General features: G+C 47.7%; 1 long non-coding RNA gene across 1 annotated transcript; it reads right to left on the reverse strand.

Moving 5' to 3' along the window:
* Nucleotides 1–597: 597 nt before the first annotated feature.
* LOC120979442 lies at nt 598–7,183 on the reverse strand. The gene is made up of 3 exons (XR_005774286.1): nt 7,110–7,183; nt 3,979–3,983; nt 598–691 (listed from the first exon to the last, which is right to left on the reverse strand). It is a non-coding gene; the product is annotated as an uncharacterized LOC120979442 (long non-coding RNA).
* Between the last annotated feature and the right edge of the window lie 17,285 nt (nt 7,184–24,468).

The raw sequence follows: 24,468 nt of genomic DNA on the forward strand, positions 1-24,468 counted from the left end.
ATCCTGTACTGATCCTGAGTTTTACATCAAGACACGGAGGCTTCCTATTGCTTACTCCTTCTTTACTTCCACCAATAGCAGCAAAGGAGAAATTAACATAATCAAAACAATAAAGGCCCCTCCCCTGACAGATCCTATAATAAGCAGTGTCCTCTTTATATCTTCCTCTTTCTTTGCTGCTCCACCAAAGATAAGTGACCTATATATTCGATTATGTGATTTAGATTTTGAAGCAATTTTATGTATTTTCATGGCGTTTTAATTCTGGCCTAGTAGATAGATATATATGCTGTTCTGACCTATATCCAGGTCTCCCCCCCCCTTTTTTCCCTTCATTTTGGAGATTTTATCTCAGTATATTCTGTATTCCCCTCATTTGGGGGCCCCCCCCCCCCCCCTCTCTTCCCCTTTGCGTTTCTTCATCGGCGGTTTTATCCCCTGTAGCCTTTCGTCTTGGGGGTGAGTTCTTTTGACCCCCCTCCTCTCCCACTACCTTTGTCACCGCTCCGATGCCTTCCCTCTGCTATCCGGCGGCATAGGTTATCGGCGGCAGGTTTCTTTAGCCTCCCGCGGCTCCGAGACCTCGCGAGATCTCGGCGGCCATCTTGGGAGCTCCCGCCCGTCTTCTCGCGGGATTTCGGAGCGCTCTCCAGTGCATTGCTGCTCCTCTCAGCTCCGGATCGGCTCCTACCTTACTGCGGCGATTGGGGTGATTAACCCCTGTTTAGGTTAGTTGGCTTTTCTACCCGAGATTAGTACCTTTAGATTAGGTTCCCCATCGGCCACCAGACATTATATTTTAGATCTTAATAACGAGATCATGTCCTCAGACCGCTCTCCCGCTGGGCCTAATCCCCCCCCACCCACAGGGGACCCCAGCCTGACAGACATGAGTGCACAGGCCCTGGAGCTACAACGCTCAGTGTCTAGTGCCATTATAGAGGCCATGGGATCCATGTCCTCAATGATCTCTCAGACCATATCCCAGGCATTATCTGCCCATGCTCCTGGCCCCTCTAATCTATTGCCTGCACTCATTAACCCGCAGCCTACCATTGAACCTCCTGCCCAGGAGACTTTGACTGGTGTGATCCAAGCCACCCATGATAGCGCGCTTAGATCGCGCAAAAGAGCCTTACCGCGCCAGGCAGAAAGGGCGCGAACGTGGAAATGTGCTAGAGCACAAACTGATGACTTTGATTCTGATATTGAATCGGACATGGAGGCTTATGCGGAGGCAAGTGACCACTCTGATGGAGTGTTAGATATGGAACCTCAGTTTCCAAGCACCTCGGGCCCTAGGCCTTCCACATCTGAGTCCGTGGGCGCATCCACCTCTACCCCTAACACGGCTTCTACCCTGGTGGATCCTTCTGGTAACCCACTATTTGATCCTGATGCCCTCCACCACCCTAGGTCGGCGGAGTGGTTGCCGGTAGCTCATGTGAGCGATTATTTGGAGCATTGGGTGCGTCGTCCTCTCAGCAAAGAGGCGCGCAGCAAGCTCCGTACAGAATGCCCCAGACCATTGATCCCTAACAAGGTCTGTGAGACCCCATCTGTGGATCAGAAGATGACTCAGTTTTTAACTAAAATCGGCTGGAATCCCCGTAAAGGGTTAGATTCCGCAATTAAGAGCTGTCAGGACAAGCTCCTTGACATTTTTGGCCCCCTCGCCAAAATCTTTGAAATGGCCGAATCGGCCAAAGTGGACGGCTCTCCGATAGATCCGGAGGAGCTTACTGGCTGGATACAGAGAGCCATTTGTATTGCGGGCAGCACCAATTCCTCCCTGTCCATTGAAAGGCGTAAAGCCATCCTGTTTAAAATTGACCCAAAATTGGCCAACCTGGCACTCACTGAGACAGGGAAGGATGCTCAGGGTCAACTGTTCGGGGATTCCTTCATCAAGGACCTCAGCAGGTACGTTGGAGCGTTTACCGCATTGGACAAAGCCCAGTCCTCCATGAAAAGGGTATTTCAGGGACGGGTCTCCACTAGGGCCGGCAGTAGTAGGGGCCGTCTGTCCGGCCGCTCCAGTTATCATGCCCGCAGCTCGGGCAGAGGCTCCTTCAACCAGAGGCCTCCTTTCCAGGACCAAAGAAATCCCCCCTCGTTCTTCCCGGCCAGAGGCGGCCAATGGCGTTCCAGGTCGGTTAGAGGGAATCCGAACTACAGAAAATCTTTCGGTAAGTCTTTCCCCAGTGGGGACTTCTTTCACTCCTTGTGTAGGGGGCAGACTCCGTCTATGTTCCCACGTTTGGTCCAGCATCACATCAGATCCATGGGTGCTGAACACTGTACAGGGGTTCCACATAGAACTTACGAGTTCGCCAGATCTCGTCCCTTCTCCCCCTCCCCTGGCACTACCGGACAGGGAGCTAGTGGACGTGGAACTTTTTTCCCTCTTGCACAAGGATGCGATAGAAAGGGCTCCTCCTACCCAAAGGGGCGTTCTCAGCCACATTTTTCTAGTTCAGAAAAAAGGGGGCCAATTTCGTCCGGTCATAAATCTCCGGGCACTGAACTCTGTGGTGCGCTACCGCCACTTCAAGATGGAGGGGATTCACCTCCTTCGGGACTTGCTGATTCCGGGGGACTGGATGGTGAAGCTGGATCTCAAGGATGCCTATCTGACGGTCCCGATTGCCTCCTCCTCCAGGGATCTTCTGCGCTTCCTGTGGAAGGGCGAAGTGTGGCGCTTCACTTGCCTACCGTTCGGCCTTTCCTCAGCGCCTTGGTGCTTCACCAAGTTACTGCGCCCAGTCATGGCCTGGCTTCGGAGCCGTGGGGTTCGTCTTGTCATTTACCTGGACGACATCCTCATTATGCACCAATGTCGGTCGTCTCTGCTGCAACACCTCCAGTGGACCTCGGATCTTCTGACGGGTCTGGGTTTTCTACTCAATGTCGAGAAATCTTGCCTCACACCGGCTCGACGTATGGAGTTTCTGGGCTTCACGGTGGACTCTGTCGCGGAATCTCTCAGCCTCCCTGCAGAGAAATTGCGGACGATACGCAAGGAGTTGAGACATGCTCTCTCAACTCCCTCTCTATCCCTACGCCACCTGGCTCGCATCATTGGGTTACTTGCCTCCTCTATCCAGGCAGTCTTTCCCGCTCCGCTCCATTATCGGGCTTTACAGCGCCTGAAGATCGCCCACCTCCGTGCCGGGGCCTCGTTTGCAGACACTGTGATTCTGGATCAAGAAGCTCAGGAGGAACTTCGCTGGTGGTTGAGCAATTTGGAAGCCTGGAACGGCAGAGCAATCTTCGGATTCCAACCGGAATTCACGGTAGAGTCGGACGCGAGTCTCCAAGGATGGGGTGCCCACTGCGAGGGTATCTCCACTGGGGGTCGATGGTCGGAGTCAGAGACCCATCTGCACATCAACGCTCTGGAACTTCTAGCGGGTTCGTTTGCCATCAGGAGTTTCACCAAGGGCATAGCTCATGCATGCATCCGTCTACGCATGGACAATGTGTCGGCGGTCCGATACGTCAATCACCTAGGCGGCACTCAATCGGCCACCTTAGCCCGACTGGCGAAGGAGTTCTGGTCCTATTGTCTGTCCAGGGACATCATGATTCAAGCGGAGTACCTGCCGGGTCTTCACAACTACAAAGCGGATCGGAGTTCCCGATGCTTCACGGACGGCAGCGACTGGAGGCTGAATCCGGAAATGTTCTCCACAATCTCGGACATCTGGGGTCCTTGCTCCATAGACCTTTTTGCTTCCCGGCTCAATACTCACCTGTCCAGGTTCTTCAGCTGGCGGCCGGACCCGGAGGCAGAAGCGGTGGATGCGTTTCTACAGGACTGGTCCTCAGCCCTACATTACGCGTTTCCACCGTTTGCCATGATCCCGAGGATGTTGCTACAGACTCGGCGTCAGATGGCGGAACTGGTGGTGGTGATTCCCTTCTGGGGATCTCAAGCCTGGTACCCGATCCTCCTAGAACTCCTGGTCGACGTACCTCTCCTACTCCCGACGCGGACGGATCTCCTCCAGGACCCTCTGGGTGCCCCACATCCCCTGCTGGTCGAAGGCTCCCTTCAACTTCTTGCATGCCGAATTCCAGGACTCCAGGAGAGGTCGAGGGAATTTCGGAGGCAACTAGACGCCTCCTGGACAACGCTTGGGCTCCCGGCACCCGAAAATCTTACCGGGCAGCTTGGGGATCTTGGGTTAGCTGGTGCATGGAACGGGACCTGGATCCCGTTTCGGCATCTGTAACCCATTTGTTGCAATTCCTGACTTCTCTCTTTGAGGCAGGGAAAGCTTATCGGACCATCAATTTGTTCCGTTCTGCGATTTCCTCGACTCATCAGGGATTTGACGGCGTTCCGGCTGGTCAACACCCTTTAGTGTCTCGACTTTTACGTGGCTCACGCTTGGCTCGGCCTCCTCGGCCACGTTTCACCACTACGTGGGATGTTTCCCTGGTCCTTTCGTTCCTCTCTTCCTGGCCCGACAACGCGGCCCTTTCCCTCCGTCAACTGTCAGCCAAGTTGCTGACCCTTTTTTGCCTGATTTCCTGTAAGAGGATCTCTGATGTCAGGGCTCTGGATCATGATGCCAGATCCTTTACTCCCGAGGGTGTTACTTTTAACATCACGCGGCGCACCAAGACCAATATTCGGTCTGTGTCCTATCCCAGTTTTCCGTCTTCCCCGGCACTCTGTCCTGTAGCTTGTCTACGGGAATATGAGTTGCGCACTCGTGCTCACCGGTCTGCGGACGTTCCGCAGCTTTTCCTCTCTATTCGCCATCCCTTTGGCCCGGTGACCAGTCCCACTTTGGCGCGTTGGATGAAGTGGGTCATGTCCCTTTCTGGGATTGATACGACAATCTTTACCGCTCATTCGGCCAGGGGCGCGGCTGCTACTGCCCTGGCAGTTTCGGGGGCTCGTTTGGAGGACATTCTGCGTCTGGCTGACTGGTCTAGGGCCACGACGTTCACAGAGTTTTATTTCCGTCCGACCCCTCATGTGTTTTCTGCTATTATTGAGCAGCTTTGAACTTGCAATACGAAGCCTCCGTGTCTTGATGTAAAACTTAATGATTTTCCTATTTCATGACGTAAAGTCATAGTTTTATTAAAGACACGGAGGCGAGTATTGCCCGCCCTAGGTTTCTCTTGCCCACCCTATTATTATTTTAATGTTATGGTATTATTATTGACTATTACACTGTTTCTGTGATTATTTATGACATTTTACCGTCAAGATTGATTATGGTTCTGTTAAGCGACCTTTTTAATGTACGACCGTTATAGGGTCGAGATTGCACATTTGTACCCATGTGTTTACACTGGCTATATTATTTGTTTTGTTATAGGTTGAAAGATCCTTGGCGGATGGCATTCCGTGTTGTTCCGGGTTTCCTGAAATGTTAGCCATGTTGGCTTGAGTTCTTCAGTCGGAGGAAAAGAATGGTCGGTGTCGGAACCAGTTCCAGTTCGGTTCGTTTTTCGGTTATGGTTTGGCGGTTGGTGTCGTGGATTCAAAGAAAGAGGAAGATATAAAGAGGACACTGCTTATTATAGGATCTGTTTGGGGAGGATCCTTTATTGTTTTGATTATGTTAATTTCTCCTTTGCTGCTATTGGTGGAAGTAAAGAAGGAGTAAGCAATACTCGCCTCCGTGTCTTTAATAAAACTATGACTTTACGTCATGAAATAGGAAAATCATTAAGTTACATCCTGTATTATACTCCAGAGCTGCACTCACTATTCTGCTGGTGCAGTCACTGTGTACATACATTACTTATCCTGTACTGATCCTGAGTTACATCCTGTATTATACTCCAGAGCTGCACTCACTATTCTGCTGGTGCAGTCACTGTGTACATACATTACTTATCCTGTACTGATCCTGAGTTATATCCTGTATTATACTCCAGAGCTGCACTCACTATTCTGCTGGTGGAGTCACTGTGCACATACATTACTTATCCTGTACTGATCCTGAGTTACATCCTGTATTATACTCCAGAGCTGCACTCACTATTCTGCTGGTGCAGTCACTGTGTACATACATTACTTATCCTGTACTGATCCTGAGTTACATCCTGTATTATACTCCAGAGCTGCACTCACTATTCTGCTGGTGCAGTCACTGTGTACATACATTACTTATCCTGAGTTACATCCTGTATTATACTCCAGAGCTGCACTCACTATTCTGCTGGTGCAGTCACTGTGTACATACATTACTTATCCTGTACTGATCCTGAGTTACATCCTGTATTATACTCCAGAGCTGCACTCACTATTCTGCTGGTGCAGTCACTGTGTACATACATTACTTATCCTGTACTGATCCTGAGTTACATCCTGTATTATACCCCAGAGCTGCACTCACTATTCTGCTGGTGCAGTCACTGTGTACATACATTACTTATCCTGTACTGATCCTGAGTTTTACAGCCAGACACGGAGGCTTCGTATTGCTTTCTCCTTCTTTACTTCCACCAATAGCAGCAAAGGAGAAATTTACATAAACATAACAATACAGGCCCCTCCCCTGACAGATCCTATAATAAGCAGTGTCCTCTTCATATCTTCCTCTTTCTTTGCTGCTCCACCAAAGCTAAGTGATTTCTATATGTTCGATTATGTGATTTTAGATTTGGAAGCCATTATGTCTTTGCATGGTGTTTTATTACTTGCCTAGTATATATAGACTGTTCTGACCTCTAACAGGGTCTCCCTTTTCCCTTCATTTGGAGATTTTATCACAGTACTACTGTATCCCCCATACTCCTATTGCGGCCTTCATCTGGGGGTCGTCGTCCCCCCTCCCTCTCTTTCCCCTCTGATTTGTTTCATCAGCGTTTTTTATCTCCTAAATCCTTTCCTTTTTGGGGTGTGTTTCCTTGACCCCCCTCCTCTCCCACTACCTTCGTCGCCGCTCCGATTCCTCCCCGCTGGTCTCCGGCGGCATAGGTTTTCGGCGGCATATTTCTGTTGCTTCCCGCGGCTCCGAGATCTCGCGAGATCTCGGCGGCCATCTTGGGAGCTCCCGCCCGTCCTCTCGCGGGATTTCGGAGCATTCACCAGTGCCTTGCTGCTCCACTCGGCTCCGGATCGGCTCCTGCTACACTGCGGCGCTTGGGGTGATTAACCCCTGCTTAGGTTAGTTTTCTGCCACAGATTAGGTACCATTAGACTAGGTACCCCCATCAGTTACCCTGCATTTAGATTTTATCTCATAATAAACGAGATCATGTCCTCAGACCGCTCTCCCTCTGGGCCTAATCCCCCCCCACCCACAGGGGACCCCAGCCTGCCAGTAATGAGTGCACAGGCCCTGGAGCTACAACGCTCAGTGTCTAGTGCCATTATAGAGGCCATGGGCTCCATGTCCTCAATGATCTCTCAGACCATATCTCAGGCCTTATCTGCCCATGCCCCTGGCCCCTCTACTCTAATGCCTACACCCACTAACCCGCAGCCTACCATTGAACCTCCTGCCCAGGAGACATTGACTGGTGTGATCCAAGCCACCCATGATAGCGCGCTTAGATCGCGCAAAAGATCCTTACCGCGCCAGGCAGAAAGGGCGCGAACGTGGAAATGTGCTAGAGCACAAACTAATGACATAGATTCTGATAATGAATCTGACATGGAGGCTTATGCGGAGGCAAGTGACCATTCTGATGGAGTGTTAGAGATGGAACCTGAGTTTCCAAGCACCTCAGGCCCTAGGCCTTCCACATCTGGGTCCGTGGGCGCATCCACCACCGCCCCTAACACGGCTTCTACCCTGGTGGATCCTTCTGGCAACCCACTATTTGACCCTGATGCCCTCCACCACCCTAGGTCGGCGGAGTGGATGCCGGTAGCTCATGTAAGTGACTACCTGGAGCATTGGGTGCGTCGTCCTCTCAGCAAAGAGGCGCGCAGCAAGCTCCGTGCGGAATGCCCTAGACCATTGATCCCCAACAAGGTTTGTGAAACGCCATCTGTGGATCAAAAGATGACGCAGTTTTTAACAAAAACCGGCTGGAATCCCCGTAAAGGGCTTGATTCCGCTATAAAGAGTTGTCAGGACAAGCTCCTCGACATTTTAGGCCCCCTCGCCAAAATCTTTGAAATGGCCGAATCGGCAAGAGTGGACGGCTCTCCGATAGATCCGGAGGAGCTTACTGGCTGGATACAAAGAGCAGAAATAGAGAAAAAAAAGGGAGAGGGTTATCCAAAAAGCTGCCAGGGACTGTGCTTTGTCCCTGAAGAAAAAGGATAAAGAAAGGGGCGCCACAAGGATGGTATGGAAAAAAAAGGGGAATTAAACAAGGAAAAAAAAGGTTTTGCTGGAGAGGCAGCTCTGGTGTGGGATGAGACCAACCACCACAGAGAAATCAAGATAATAAGTGAAGGGTAGGGAACAGGGGGTAGTCACCCACCCCGAGTTATAACCGGTCACTGTGTAAGAACAGTTGAGCGCCAAACTCCTAGGGGACAGAATAGAGGTGTTGGAAAATCGTTGACAATAGCAAAGATCACCAAACTCAAGTGCTATAGGCTGCTATGTAGAGCACTAATGAGAATAGGTGTTGAAAAATAGAATGATGCTTGTATAATTATTAGGTCAAGTCATATAGCAATATAACCGAATGGATGCATAAAATGAATATTTCAAGAGAGTTTAAAATATTGGAACTATGGAAATAAATAAAAAAATAATGAATAAAAACATTGGTAAAAATCCACTCACTTCACAGGGGGGGCACCACAAGGATGAACTAAAGCACCTGTGGCAAGTCACCCCCCTAAGCCGGGATCGCGTGTAAGTTGTCAGAGGTAGACGTCTACGTCCTGGGTGTACAGCCTGGTTGGTAAAGCAGCAGACAAATCCAAGGGTACGTATTCGATCCTCTTTAATGATTAAACATATAGGGCTCAACGCGTTTCAGGGGTCACAATACCCCCTTCATCAGGAGCAGGATATACCTGCTCCTGATGAAGGGGGTATTGTGACCCCTGAAACGCGTTGAGCCCTATATGTTTAATCATTAAAGAGGATCGAATACGTACCCTTGGATTTGTCTGCTGCTTTACCAACCAGGCTGTACACCCAGGACGTAGACGTCTACCTCTGACAACTTACACGCGATCCCGGCTTAGGGGGGTGACTTGCCACAGGTGCTTTAGTTCATCCTTGTGGTGCCCCCCCTGTGAAGTGAGTGGATTTTTACCAATGTTTTTATTCATTATTATTTTTTTTATTTCCATAGTTCCAATATTTTAAACTCTCTTGAAATATTCATTTTATGCATCCATTCGGTTATATTGCTATATGACTTGACCTAATAATTATACAAGCATCATTCTATTTTTCAACACCTATTCTCATTAGTGCTCTACATAGCAGCCTATAGCACTTGAGTTTGGTGATCTTTGCTATTGTCAACGATTTTCCAACACCTCTATTCTGTCCCCTAGGAGTTTGGCGCTCAACTGTTCTTACACAGTGACCGGTTATAACTCGGGGTGGGTGACTACCCCCTGTTCCCTACCCTTCACTTATTATCTGGATACAAAGAGCCATTTGCATTGCGGGCAGCACCAACTCCTCCCTGGCCATTGAAAGGCGTAAAGCCATTCTTTTTAAAATTGACCCAAAATTGGCCAACCTGGCACTCACTGAGACAGGGAAGGATGCTCAGGGTCAACTGTTCGGGGATTCCTTCATCAAGGACCTCAGCATGTACGTAGGAGCATTTACCGCATTGGACAAGGCCCAGTCCTCCATGAAAAGGGTATTTCAGGGACGGGTCTCCACTAGGGCCGGCAGTAGTAGGGGCCGTCTGTCCGGCCGCTCCAGTTATCAAGCCCGCAGCTCGGGCAGAGGCTCCTTCAACCAGAGACCTCCTTTCCAGGACCAAAGGAACCCTCCCTCGTTCTTCCCGGCCAGAGGTGGCCAATGGCGTTCCAGGTCGGTTAGAGGAAATCCGAACTACAGAAAATCTTTCGGTAAGTCTTTCCCCATTGGGGACTTCTTTGGCTCCTTGTGTCGGGGGAAGACTCCGTCTATGTTCCCACGATTGGTCCAGCATTACATCAGACCCATGGGTGCTGAACACTGTGCAGGGGTTCCACATAGGACGAGATCTGGCGAACCCGTAAGTTCTTTCTCCCCCTCCCCTAGCACTACCGGACAGGGAGCTAGTGGACGTAGAACTTTGTTCCCTCTTGCACAAGGATGCGATAGAAAGGGCCCCTCCTACCCCGGGGGGGCGTTCTCAGCCACATTTTTCTAGTTCAGAAAAAAGGGGGACAATTTCGCCCAGTCATAAATCTCCGGGCACTGAACGCTGTGGTGCGCTACCGCCACTTCAAGATGGAGGGGATTCACCTCCTTCGGGACTTGCTGATTCCAGGGGACTGGATGGTGAAGCTGGATCTCAAAGATGCCTATCTGACGGTCCCGATTGCCTCCTCCTCCAGGGATCTTCTGCGCTTCCTGTGGAAGGGCGAAGTGTGGCGCTTCACTTGCCTGCCGTTCAGTCTTTCCTCAGCACCTTGGTGCTTCACCAAGTTACTGCGCCCAGTCATGGCCTGGCTGCGGAGTCGTGGGGTTCGTCTTGTCATATACCTGGACGACATCCTCATTATGCACCAATGTCAGTCGTCTCTGCTACTACATCTCCAGTGGACCTCGGATCTTCTGACGGGTCTGGGTTTTCTACTCAATCTCGAGAAATCCTGCCTCACACCGACTCGACGTATGGAGTTTCTGGGCTTCACGGTGGACTCTGTCGCGGAATCTCTCAGTCTCCCTGCAGAGAAATTGCGGACGATACGCAAGGAGTTGAGACATGCTCTCTCAACTCCCTCCCTATCACTACGCCACCTGGCTCGCATCATTGGGCTATTAGCCTCCTCTATCCAGGCAGTCTTCCCCGCTCCACTCCATTATCGGGCTTTACAGCGCCTGAAGATCGCCCACCTCCGTGCCGGGGCCTCGTTTGCAGACGCGGTGATTCTGGATCAGGAAGCTCAGGAGGAACTTCGTTGGTGGTTGAGCAATTTGGAAGCCTGGAACGGCAGAGCAATCTTCGGATTCCAACCGGAATTCACGGTAGAGTCGGACGCGAGTCTCCAAGGCTGGGGTCCCCACTGCGAGGGTATCTCCACTGGGGGTCGATGGTCGGAGTCCGAGACCCATCTTCACATCAACGCGCTGGAACTTCTAGCGGGTTCGTTTGCCATCAGGAGTTTCACCAAGGGCATAGCTCATGCATGCATCCGTCTACGCATGGACAATGTGTCGGCGGTCCGATACGTCAATCACCTAGGCGGCACTCAATCGGCCACCTTAGCCCGACTGGCGAAGGAGTTCTGGTCCTACTGTCTGTCCAGGGACATCATGATTCAAGCGGAGTACCTGCCGGGTCTTGACAACTACAAAGCGGATCGGAGTTCCCGATGCTTCACGGACGGCAGCGACTGGAGGCTGAATCCGGAAATATTCTCCACAATCTCGGACATCTGGGGTCCTTGCTCCATAGACCTGTTCGCCTCCCGACTCAATACTCACCTGCTCAGGTTCTTCAGCTGGCGGCCGGACCCGGAAGCAGAAGCGGTGGATGCGTTTCTACAGGACTGGTCTTCAGCCCTACATTACGCGTTTCCACCGTTTGCTATGATTCCGAGGATGTTGCTACAGACTCGGCGTCAGGTGGCGGAACTGGTGGTGGTGGTTCCCTTCTGGGGATCTCAAGCCTGGTACCCGATCCTCCTAGAACTCCTAGTCGATGTTCCTCTCCTACTCCCGACGCAGACGGATCTCCTCCAGGACCCTCTGGGTGCCCCACATCCCCTGCTGGTCGAAGGCTCCCTTCAACTTCTCGTGTGCCGAATCTCAGGACTCCAGGAGAGGTCGAGGGAATTTCGGAGGCAACTAGACGCCTCCTGGACAACGCTTGGGCTCCCGGCACCCGAAAATCTTACCGGGCAGCTTGGGGATCTTGGGTTAGCCGGTGCATGGAACGGGACCTGGATCCCGTTTCGGCGTCTGTAACCCATTTATTGCAATTCCTGACATCTCTTTTTGAAGCAGGGAAAGCTTATCGGACCATCAATTTGTTCCGTTCTGCGATTTCCTCGACTCATCAGGGATTTGATGGCGTTCCTGCTGGTCAACACCCTTTGGTGTCCCGACTTTTACGTGGCTCACGCTTGGCTCGGCCTCCTCGGCCACGTTTCACCACTACGTGGGATGTTTCCCTGGTGCTGTCTTTCCTCTCTTCCTGGCCCGACAACGCGGCTCTTTCCCTCCGTCATCTGTCGGCCAAGTTGCTGACCCTTTTTTGCCTGATTTCCTGTAAGAGGGTATCTGATGTCAGGGCTTTGGATCATGATGTCAGATCCTTTACTCCCGAGGGTGTTACTTTTAACATCACGCGGCGTACCAAGACCAATATTCGGTCTGTGTCCTATCCCAGTTTTCCGTCTTCTCCGGCGCTCTGTCCTGTAGCTTGTCTACGGGAATATGAGTTGCGCACTTGGTCTCACCGGTCTGCGGACGTTCCGCAGCTTTTCCTCTCTATTCGTCATCCCTTTGGCCCGGTGACCAGTCCCACTTTGGCGCGTTGGATGAAGTGGGTCATGTCCCTTTCCGGGATTGATACGACGATCTTTACCGCTCACTCGGCCAGGGGCGCGGCTGCTACTGCCCTGGCAGTTTCGGCGGCTCGTTTGGAGGACATTCTGCGTCTGGCTGACTGGTCTAGGGCCACGACGTTCACAGAGTTTTATTTCCGTCCTTCCCCTCATGTGTTTTCAGCTATTATTGAGCAGCTTTGAACTTGCAATACGAAGCCTCCGTGTCTTGATGTAAAACATAATGATTTTCCTATTTCATGACGTAAAGTCATAGTTTTATTAAAGACACGGAGGCGAGTATTGCCCGCCCTAGGTTTCTCCTGCCCCCCCTTTTATTATTACTGTTATGGTATTATTATTGACTATTACACTGTCTTCTGTTGTTATTTATGACGTTTTACCGTTAAGGCTTATTATGGTTCTGTTTCAGCGACCTTTTTGATGTACGACCGTTATAGGGTCGAGATTGCGCATTTGTACCCATGTGTTTACACTGGCTATATTATTTATTCTGTTTCAGGTTGAAAACTCCTTGGCAGATGGAATTCCGTGTTGTTCCAGGTTTCCTGAGATGTTAGCCATGTTGGCTTGAGTTCTTCAGTTGGAGGGACAAGAATGGTCGGTGTCGGAACCAGTTCCAGTTCAGTTCGTTTTCGGTTATGGTTTGGCGGTTGGTGTCGTGGATTCAAAGAAAGAGGAAGATATAAAGAGGACACTGCTTATTATAGGATCTGTCAGGGGAGGGGCCTGTATTGTTTTGTTTATGTTAATTTCTCCTTTGCTGCTATTGGTGGAAGTAAAGAAGGAGAAAGCAATACTCGCCTCCGTGTCTTTAATAAAACTATGACTTTACGTCATGGAATAGGAAAATCATTTAGTTACATCCTGTATTATACTCCAGAGCTGCACTCACTATTCTGCTGGTGCAGTCACTGTGTACACACATTACTTATCCTGAGTTACATCCTGTATTATATTCCAGAGCTGCACTCACTGTTCTGCTGGTGCAGTCACTGTGTACATACATTACTTATCCTGTACTGATCCTGAGTTACATCCTGTATTATACTCCAGAGCTGCACTCACTATTCTGCTGGTGCAGTCACTGTGTACATACATTACTTATCCTGTACTGATCCTGAGTTACATCCTGTATTATACTCCAGAGCTGCACTCACTATTCTGCTGGTGCAGTCACTATGTACATACATTACTTATCCTGTACTGATCCTGAGTTACATCCTGTATTATACTTCAGAGCTGCACTCACTATTCTGCTGGTGCAGTCACTGTGTGCATACATCACTTATCCTGTACTGATCCTGAGTTACATCCTGTATTATACTCCAGAGCTGCACTCACTATTCTGCTGGTGCAGTCACTATGTACATACATTACTTATCCTGTACTGATCCTGAGTTACATCCTGTATTATACTTCAGAGCTGCACTCACTATTCTGCTGGTGCAGTCACTGTGTACACACATTACTTATCCTGAGTTACATCCTGTATTATACTCCAGAGCTGCACTCACTGTTCTGCTGGTGCAGTCACTGTGTACATACATTACTTATCCTGTACTGATCCTGAGTTACATCCTGTATTATACTCCAGAGCTGCACTCACTATTCTGCTGGTGCAGTCACTGTGTACATACATTACTTATCCTGTACTGATCCTGAGTTACATCCTGTATTATACTCCAGAGCTGCACTCACTATTCTGCTGGTGCAGTCACTATGTACATACATTACTTATCCTGTACTGATCCTGAGTTACATCCTGTATTATACTTCAGAGCTGCACTCACTATTCTGCTGGTGCAGTCACTGTGTGCATACATCACTTATCCTGTACTGATCCTGAGTTACATCCTGTATTATACTCCAGAGCTGCACTCACTATTCTGCTGGTGCAGTCACTGTGTGCATACATCACTTATCCTGTACTGATCCTGAGTTACATCCTGTATTATACTCCAGAGCTGCACTCACTATTCTGCTGGTGCAGTCACTGTGTGCATACATCACTTATCCTGTACTGATCCTGAGTTACATCCTGTATTATACTCCAGAGCTGCACTCACTATTCTGCTGGTGCAGTCACTGTGTACATACATTACTTATCCTGTACTGATCCTGAGTTACATCCTGTATTATACTCCAGAGCTGCACTCACTATTCTGCTGGTGCAGTCACTGTGTACATACATTACTGATCCTGTACTGATCCTGAGTTACATCCTGTATTATACCCCAGAGCTGCACTCACTATTCTGCTGGTGCAGTCACTGTGTACATACATTACTCATCCTGTACTGATCCTGAGTTACATCCTGTATTATACTCCAGAGCTGCACTCACTATTCTGCTGGTGCAGTCACTGTGTACATACATTACTTATCCTGTACTGATCCTGAGTTACATCCTGTATTATACTCCAGAGCTGCACTCACTATTCTGCTGGTGCAGTCACTGTGTACATACATTACTTATCCTGTACTGATCCTGAGTTACATCCTGTATTATACTCCAGAGCTGCACTCACTATTCTGCTGCTGCAGCAATAAAGGTAGAAGACACAGCAGCATATCCGGTGCACACACACACAGAGTACGACGTTTCGTCTACGCTGTAGCCTTTGTCAAGTTTACAAATGGTAGAAACTAGCAAACATAAATAGATACATGTGACCTCTCCTATAGAACGTTAGAGCCAATCATTCGGAGGCTCAGCCCAATCAACAAATGTCATTAAGAGCAGCCTATTCATCAATCAGGCATCTGAAATACATTATGATATAGATTTGTATCTGATCCATATTATGTATCGTTTGACATCACCAAGTTAACTCAAGCTCATACTTTGGCGTCTGACCGATCGCAATGCACATGTCAGTGACGTCACCGCGCTGCATCATCTAGTCACCTGATGATCACATGACACGCGCCAGGTCCTTTGCACACATGTAACTCAAGCAGTATGGAAGGTCCTATAAACGGACATCACCGCTGGCCCCACATATGTCAATGGGGACAACACCGTGTCTCACACATAGACATAATCATAAGGACAAAGCGATTTATCCAATCGATATCAAATTGATATTCCATAGGGCTGGGTACATGTTGCGCAGTATCATCTATCTATTGGTAGACATGAAGGTAGAGCTTGATTTCATAAAGGTCGGATGAAACAATATGTCAGATCCACATCATATAAATATATATTGTGAATAAACATATGAGATTAGTGACCCCAAAAAAATAATGATATATTAAACCATAAAATACCATATAAAAACTATGTTTTATACTGAGTCAGACATAAATAACTGAAATATACTGTACTACCTATCTACACTGTTCACGTTAAATTCGATATTGAGTCCCTGGGGTTGTAACGATTGTAATGTAAAGATCCATTTAAGCTCTTTTTTTTCTTAACATGCGCTCGCTGTCACCCCCCCTCCCCCACCTGGGAATATCAACAGTCAATGACCCTAAATCTCAGTTGGCTGACAGTGTCCACAGTCATTAAAGGGCTTCGCCAGCGGCTTGTCCAACGTTTTTTCCCTAATGTTACCTTTGTGTTTGTTAATGCGCTCCCTAATTCCCATGGTGGTTTCTCCTACGTAGACCAAGCTGCAGGGACATTCATGTGAACTACAAACCTGGACCGACGTGTGTAATATCCTGCAATGTTAGATTTCTTTCCGCGGTATGGGTGCATACAGGTATTCACCTTCAGCATATTCCCACAGTTACAACAATCTCCCATCTTTCTGGGTTTGAGGTAAGTCTGACCCCCTTTAATAACATCTCCTATGTCAGTTTTAATCAGTTTGTCATGGAAATTAGTGCCCCGCTTATATGCCATCAATGGCGGATTATCAAATTCACAAACAGTGGGAAAACCCCTATGTAGAATATGCCAATCTCTCCTCAAAATATGTGCTATGTCAGCACTGTGGCTGCCATAGGTGGACACAAACGGAATGCGTCCAGTATCCCTACTTGTAGGGGAAGCCTGAAATGTGGACACTGTCAAGAAAAAAGAGACCCTGGTCCTAGACTTGTGTAGCAACCTACCCGGATACCTCCTGTCAGAAAATGTATTACACATCTCATTGATGTGGTTGGTGAACACATGATCATCTGATACAACTCGTCTAACACAGGGAATCTAGCATGCGGCGTGGGTGACAACTATCATATCTCAGGAGGTTAATCCTGTCCGTAGGCTTCTTATACAAGTCTGTTTTCAATTCACCCCCTTCAATGTAAACCTGTACTGATCCTGAGTTACATACAGTATTATACTCCAGAGCTGCACTCACTATTCTGCTGGAGCAGTCACTGTGCACATACATTACTTATCCTGTACTGATCCTGAGTTACATCCTGTATTATACTCCAGAGCTTCACTCACTATTCTGCTGGTGCAGTCACTGTGTACATACATTACTTATCCTGTACTGATCCTGAGTTACATCCTGTATTATACTCCAGAGCTGCACTCACTATTCTGCTGGTGCAGTCACTGTGTACATACATTACTTATCCTGTACTGATCCTGAGTTACATCCTGTATTATACTCCAGAGCTGCACTCACTATTCTGCTGGTGCAGTCACTGTGTACATACATTACTTATCCTGTACTGATCCTGAGTTACATCCTGTATTATACTCCAGAGCTGCACTCACTATTCTGCTGGTGCAGTCACTGTGTACATACATTACTTATCCTGTACTGATCCTGAGTTACATCCTGTATTATACTCCAGAGCTGCAGTTCTTTAGTCCTAGTTCACACTTTAGCGTTTGGGAGCCAAAACCAGGCATGGGTGAAAAAACAGAAGCGGTGCAGATCTTTCCCTTAGGGCTCTCTCAGACGGCACATGAACAGGTAGGACCCAGAGTCTTCCGGCCTCCACGCCGCTGAGATAGAACATGTTGTCTACCTTTTGCTGGATCTTACGGATCATTGAACTCAATGGGACTGTGCACAGCTGGTGCCCGTGTTTTGCACACACTTTGCAGTCTGTAGTAACAGCGGCCCCGCAGTCCCGTGCCTGACCTTATTGCAGTGTTCAGAGCTCTCCCAGCTTGTCCAGTGTCTGCACCGTGGTTCTGGGAGCTGCATTCAGGGAAGTCTTCCCTCCAGCCTGTGAACAGCCCCTCTGAATTACAGGAGCTCATAAAGCTGGTCACTTCTTAGAACAAGCAGCAGAATTGTGATTCCAGCTCCGGGGTGAATTATAAAGCCTTATTTGTGAGCCAAACCTTGTACCTAATCTCTGTAGCCGCCCCTTAAAATAACTGACTGTATGAAAGCTGGACTTGTGTTTGGCTTTGACTACCAGACATCGGATAGTGGGATCTGCAGCACCAGCGCGGCCCCGGTGCCCACTGACCGTCCTCTTCATCGGTGCACAGGACATCATCTACTGTCATACATAAAGTCGGTTCTTCCAGAGCGCACAACAAGGACGGGCAGCAAAGTGTGAACACAACCGGCAGAGCTGCCACCTGCTGGCCAATTCCTGACATTACAGCTGGTGCTTATATAGACAGATCACGGCTCAGACGCTGAACGGCAAAATCTGCACCAAAACCACCGATTTGCAGCATAAATTACAGCACAGGGCAGATAAAAAAACAACAACATGTTCTTCCCAACAATAAGACTGGGGCACATTCACACAGCCCTAAGTGTTTTACAGTCCGGCCCCGCAATTGTGCGCAATAGGACATGCTCTCTCTTATTTGGGGGCCGCAAAACAGAAGTACGGATACGGACAGCGCACGTTGTGCTGCCTGTATCTTTTGCAGCCCCATTGAAATGAACGGATGCAGACACGTAAATACAGCCATGTGAATGCACCCTTAGGGCTCATGCACAAAACCGTTGTTGTTTCGCAGTCCGTTTTTCACAGATCCATTGTTCCATATCTAAAGCTTTTTTTAATTTCTCAGATTTAAGTCCTCTTCCGTTATTCCACAAAACATATCCGTATGCGATCCGTTTTTTGCGGATCAGAAACGGGAACAGTAACTTATTAATCACCAAACGCATGATTAATGGGCTGGGCAGAGCATTTCTACACTATGGATCCGCAAACTACGGATGTTCATATGTTCCGTATATTTTGCAGACCCGTTTACTTAAATGAGGTCTCGGACCGTGATTTGCGGACAATAATAGGACATGCACTACTTTTTTTGCAGAACGGAAATACGTAAACAAAATGCACTTTCCGTTGTTGCATTAAAATGAATGGTTCTGCATACGGTCCGCAAAAAAAAACGGAAAGAAAACACATTCGTGTGCATGAGCCCTTAAGCTGCACTGTGCCGCAGCCCCACCCTCAGAGCAGCATGCATCCCTGATCAGATCTGCAGCTGGACACGCTGCAGCGTTTTCCACCATTGAATGTGGGGCAAGTTCTGCGAGATGCAGTCAGGGAAAACGGATCTTCAGTTGTGGAAAATTCTGCACGGATTGTATAGATGTTTCTGTAACATTCGCCGCTGAAGGGAGAGATTCTGCGCCACACGGCACAGCACATGTGAAGGCGCTGCTCGGGCACATGCACACGTCCAAACTGAAATCCGCGCAGTCAAGTCGCATCAATTGGTGCAGATTTTATTCTCCCCACTGAAAATGGAGAAAATCCGGTCAGGAAAATTAAATGGACATGCTGCAGATTTTAACCCCATAAGGACCCATGAGATACATGTACGTCATGGTGATCGGGTTGGTGCAGGAGCTGCGCCCGCCCAATTAGCAGCAGGGGTCCGGCAGTCACTGACAGCCAGACCCCTGCTGAATGCTCCAGCCTATATTAACCCTTGCACTGCCACGGCACATGCGATGTATGGGAAGGGAGGGCGCTGCCATCGGGTCCCCGCGATGCTGTGACGGGGACCTGATGCCTTCCGTGACAGCCTGTGAGATCCAGCCCCATATCTTACACTGGTAATACACCTACAGCCAATGCATCACAATACAGAAGTATCGTAATGCATTGTAAAGGGGGTCAGACCCCCAAAAGTCCCAAAGTGGGACTAAAAAAAAGAAAGTAAAAAAAAAAAAAGAAAGTTTCAAGTAAAAAAATAGGGGGGGGGGGGGGGGGGGGAGAGAAAGGTACACATATTAGGTATCGCCGCGTCCGTATCGACCGGCTCTATAAAAATATCACATGACCTAACCCCTCAGGTAAACACCAAAAAAAAAAAAATGCTAATTCTTTTTTTTTTGTCACCTTACATCACTAAAAGTACAACACCAAATGATCAAAAAGGAGTATGCACCCCAAAATAGTACCAATCTAACCATCACCTCAGCCCTAAAAAAAAAAAAGCTTCTGCATAAGACAATCGCCCAAAAAAGAAACTATGGCTCCGACTATGGGGACACTAAAACATGATTTTCTTTTTGTTTCATACCACATGACCTAACCCTTCAGGTGAACACTGTAAAAAATAGATAAAATAAAAAGTGTCAAAAAAGCAATTTTTTGTCACATTACTAAAAGTGTAATAGCAAGTGATCAAAAAAGGCGTATGCACCCCAAAATAGTACCAATCTAACCGCTATCTCGTCCCGCAAAAAATGAGCCCCAACCTAAGACAATCGCCCCCCAAAAATACTATGGCTTTCAGAATATGGAGACACTAAAAAAATAATTATTTTCAAAAATGCTTTATTAGGCCTCTTTCACCCGCACTGAATCCGGACCCATTCATTTCTATGGGGCTGTTCACATGGGCGGTGATTTTCACGCATCACTTGTGCGTTGCGTTAAAATCGCAGCCTGTTCTATATTTTGCCTTTTTCACGCAACGCAGGCCCCATAGAAGTGAATGGGGCTGCGTGAAAATCACAAGCATCCGCAAGCAAGTGCAGATACGGTGCGATTTTCACCCATGGTTCCTAGGAGATGATCGGGATGGAGACCCGATCATTATTATTTTCCCTTATAACATGGTTAATACAGAATGCTTAGTAAAATAGGGCTGGAGGGGTTAAAAAAAATAAAATTTAACTCACCTCATCCACTTGTTTGCTCAGCCCGGCTTTTCTTCTTTCTTCTTCTTTGCTGTGCGGGAGGAAAAGGACCTGTGGTGACGTCACTGCGCTCATTACATGGTCAGTCACATGTTCATTCACCATGGTGATGAATCATGTGATAAGTGCAGTGACGTCATCAAAGATCATATTCCTCAAAGAAGACAGACAGAAGAGATGCCGGCTGCGCGAACAAGTGGATTAAGGTGAGTTAAATTATTTATTTTTAACCCCTCCAGCGCTATTGTACTATGCATTCTGTATGAAGGATGCTATTATTTTCCCGTGTAACCATGTTATAAGGGGAAATAATACAATCTACAGAACACCGATCCCAAACCTGAACTTCTGTGAAGAAGTTCGGGTTTGGGTACCAGACATGCAGATTTTTCTCACACGCGTGCAAAACGCATTACAATGCTCTGCAACCGCGCAGAAAAATTGCGCATTTTCCCGCGACGCACACGCATCTTATCCGGCCCAAATCCATGACGCCCGTGTGAAAGAGGCCTTATGTAAAACTGAAACAAACAACCAAAAAAAAAGTTGTCATATTTGGTATTGTCGCCTCCGTAACAACCTGCTCTATAAAAATACCACATGATCTAACCTGTCAGATGAAAGTTGTAAATAAAAACGGTGCCAAAACAGCTATTTTTTTTTGTTACCTTGCCTCACAAAAAGTGTAATATAGAGCGACCAAAAGTCGTATGTACCCTAAACTAGCACCAACAAAACTGCCACCTTATCCCGTAGTTTCTACTCTAGGAATGCATCAGGGGGTCTTCAAATGTGACATGGCAAATTAATTATCCCAGTGAATTCTGCCTTCCAAAAACCATATGGCGTTCCTTTCCTTCTGCGCCCTGCCGTGTGCCCGTACAGCAGTTTACGACCACATATGGGGTGTTTCTGTAAACTACAGAATCAGGGCAATAGATATTGAGTTGTGTTACTGGAAAAAAATGATCAAAATGGAAAACCTGCCAAAAAAGTGAAATTCTGAAATTTCTACATTTTCCATTAATTCTTGTGCAACACCTAAAGGGTTAACAAAGTTTGTAAAATCAGTTTTGAATACCTTGAGGGGTGTAGTTTCTAAAATGGGGTCATTTTTGGGTGGTTTCTATTATGTAAGCCTCACAAAGTGACTTCAGACCTGAACTGGTCCTTAAAAAGTGGGTTTAGAAAATTCAGAAAAATTTCAAGATTTACTTCTAAGGCCCCCAAAAAAAGAAAATGTAATTTATAAAATGATCCAAACATGAAGTAGACATATGGGGAATGTAAAGTAATTACTATTTTAGGAGGAATTACTATCTGTTTTAAAAGCAGAGAAATTGAAATTTTTTAAATTATGATTTTTTTTCCAAAACCCACTTTTTAAAGACCAGTTCAGGTCTAAAGTCACTTTGTGAGGCTTACATAATAGAAACCACCCCATTCTAGAAACTACACCCCTCAAGGTATTCAAAACTGATTTTACAAACTTTGTTAACCCTTTAGTTGTTCCAGAAGAGTTAATGGCAAATGGAGATAAAATTTACGAATTTAGATTTTTGGGCAAATTTATTCATGTTAATCAATTTTCTCCAGTAACAAAGCAAGGGTTAACAGCCAGCAAAACTCAATATTTATTGCCCTGATTCTGTAGTTTGCAGAAACACCCCATATGTGGTCGTAAACTCCTGTACGGGCACACAGCAGGGCGTAGAGGGAAAGGAATGCTGGACTGTTTTTTTTGACACCATGTCCCATTTGAAGCCCCCCTGATGCACCCCTAGAGTAGAGACTCCATAAAACTGACCCCATTTTGGAAACTATGGGATAAGGTGGCAGTTTTGTTGGTACTATTTTTAGGGTACATATGATTTTTGGTTTCTCTTTATTACATTTTTGTGAGGCAAGGTTACCAAAAATTGAAATTCTGAAATTTCATCTCCATTTGCCATAAACTGTTGAGGAACACTTAAAGGGTTAATAAAGTTTGTAAAATCAGTTTTGAATACCTTGAGGGGTGTAGTTTCTCAGATGGGGTCACTTTTATGGAGTTTCTACTCTAGGGGTGCATCAGGGGTTCTTCAAATGGGACATGGTGTAAAAAAAAAAAATGGCCATCAAAATCTGCCTTCCAGAAACCGTATGGCATTCCTTTCCTTCTGCGCTCTGCCGTGTGCCCGTACAGCAGTTTATGACCACATATGGGGTGTTTCTGTAAACTGCAGAATCAGGGCCATAAATATTAAGTTTTGTTTAGCTGTTTATCCTTGCTTTGTTACTGGGGAAAAAAAAGATTAAAATTTGCAAAAAAATTGCTGTTGTGGCACCGTTTTAATTTTTTTGACCGTGTTCATCTGAGGGGTTACATCATGCCTGACACTGGGTTTTTTGACTAGGCTTATATGAAGCACGAGGCCCCAAAACATGCTCATCTCAGCTGCACTGACCGGAGTCCAGCCACCGGCCCTAGCCAAAAAGGAGCCCGGGTGTTGAGCAATGAACTGTTGGGCGTACAGGTTCGTTTGCTCCACCATCAGATTCACAAAGTGGTCACTAAAAAAAGACTAAAATAGCCGTATTCCGTGAAGTCCACTGTGGGAATCTGGATTCCTGCTTGGCCAACAAAATCAGGAATCACGGGCACAAAATGCTCTGGGAGTACACCATGCAAGTTCACCGGTAAGGGGTTTAGGTGGAGCGGAAAACTAGTACGAGCCCCAGAGCTGCTCGTCCTAATGTGGGCACAGGGTCCCTGGCGGTCCCCTTACTTCGCCACCTTGGGGGCTCATCATCGCTAGATGATGAGGACACAGGTGACAAGAGGAAAGTGGGGTCATTCTCATCGGGACTCTCGGCTTCAGAGGGAAGCAGGGTGTATGCCTCCTCGGCTGTGAACGTCCGGCGGGCCATTGGGGGAGTGAGTGTGGAAAACTTTATTCAGTGTGCGTGTGTGGGGGACGGGTGTTCGCGTACTTTGCCCTACACCTAACAGAAGACAAATAAATAAAATATTCAAACACGCTGATCAGCGGTGGGGTGGGAGATGCGCGGGGGGGGGGGCAAGATGCAGCACCCCTGGGGGGGGGTCACACAGCTGAGTGCTGTGGACCCGACACCCGATCCAGGTGCTAGACCACAATAAAAAATAAGTTTCCCCTAACTCTTCCTGCCTAATCTACCTCTCAAATGCACCGATTTGTGCCCGATGGCACAAAAAAAAAAAAAACTTACAGTACTCTCTTCCGCTCCATGGACCTGTATGAGCGGGGAGAGGAGCTCCTGCCACTGCGCCCCGCCCAATAAGAAGCGATCATTCACTCACTGCGCCGAATACAGAAGTGAACAGCGCGGGATTTCGCCAGCGATGCTGCAAACCGTGACATCAATCAAGAGCGGGTTGGGCAGAACGGAGGACCTGGGCGGGATAACAGCGAGTGGACGGAGCCTCTAGGTGCCAACTCTACGCCCACATAGCACCTAGAGACTCATTAGCATATTATAAAAGTGCTTATTTTATCAGAACGGCTGCAGGGAGAAAGGTAATAAACAGACTGTTATGTAGTGCAGACGTTAGCGCATCACTATATCAGTCAGCTACATAACGGTATTTCTGGTGGTAGAACGTTATCACCACATAAAGGGACGTCAGATTTGCTAAAAATGGCCTGGGCAGAAAGGTGAAAAATGGAAGGGCCTGAAGTGGTTAAAATCCATATCATGTGCATTAGAATTTCAAATTCTCATAGAACACAATGTACATGACCTAGGGTGCAGAAACA

Source organism: Bufo bufo, chromosome 9 (assembly GCF_905171765.1).
Source record: "Bufo bufo chromosome 9, aBufBuf1.1, whole genome shotgun sequence".
Classification (NCBI taxonomy): Eukaryota; Metazoa; Chordata; class Amphibia; order Anura; family Bufonidae; genus Bufo; species Bufo bufo.